At 45.1% G+C, this 859-nt stretch overlaps 1 long non-coding RNA gene across 1 annotated transcript; it reads left to right on the top strand.

Annotated features, from left to right (window-relative positions):
- The first annotated feature begins 286 nt into the window (after window positions 1-286).
- LOC142383010 (uncharacterized) lies at window positions 287-659 on the top strand. The gene is made up of 3 exons (XR_012769987.1): window positions 287-326; window positions 414-502; window positions 619-659. It is a non-coding gene; the product is annotated as an uncharacterized LOC142383010 (long non-coding RNA).
- The last annotated feature ends 200 nt before the right edge of the window (window positions 660-859 follow it).

The following is an 859-nucleotide window of genomic DNA, read 5'->3' as shown; positions in this document are numbered from 1 at the left end:
GGCAAGATGGCCGTCGAGAACGGACTGGAGTTACATTCCAGATAAGTTGAAGAGCGCACCCCCAAGAGAAGGCGGATACAGAATCCGAAAAACTCACCGTGGCATTATAATCCAGGTCAAGGGTAAGAATAAGTGAATGTTCTCCCAATATCTAGTTGAGTTGGACCTGATGTTACGTTACGTCAATGCAGTTTTTTTTAATTAACCATAGGCCTATTGTTTTTACAGGCTACTGTCACCTCACAATATGGATGTAACGAGTCGCTTGAAGGAGGCGGTGTCAAACAGTCCGAACTTCAGAGAGGTAGACGGGGACACTATCGAGGGTGAGCGGCGCTGACTTTTACCACGGCTGGCACTGATACTTTTAAGCACTGGTCATTTTATTCATTCCTCTTGTTGTTGTTTTTTAGCTGCGTGACGGACCTGTGTGCTGTGCTACAGGCGCGTCTTGAAGCCAACCCGAAATACTCACAGTCTCACCACAGAAGAGTGAAAGAGAGTAAGAACATATACGCTGTCAATATGACTTTTGTTACTTTATAGACAAGTTGTCAATATGCTGTGCATGGATAGACTATGTTTTGATTATTTATTGGTTATTCCAACAGCTCCCAGAAGCCAGCTTCTGATCCAGGATGAGGACGTCTGACAACTCCCGCAGACCCTGCAGGGACCGGAGTAATGCGAAGAATGCGGATTCCAAACGGCGGCGTTTAGGCTTATTGTGTATATTGTAGGCTACAGCAGTGTGTGTATATAGTTTTCAATTCTTTATTATCAACATGGTTCTTATTACAATGTAAGCTATGTACATTGTGTGGTGTGGCAATTAGCACCCCGCTGTGAGAGCCCGCCG

Source organism: Odontesthes bonariensis, chromosome 6, assembly GCF_027942865.1.
Source record: "Odontesthes bonariensis isolate fOdoBon6 chromosome 6, fOdoBon6.hap1, whole genome shotgun sequence".
Classification (NCBI taxonomy): Eukaryota; Metazoa; Chordata; class Actinopteri; order Atheriniformes; family Atherinopsidae; genus Odontesthes; species Odontesthes bonariensis.
The sequence above is the reverse complement of the archived record's forward strand: the minus strand, read 5'-3'. Positions and strand labels throughout refer to the sequence as shown.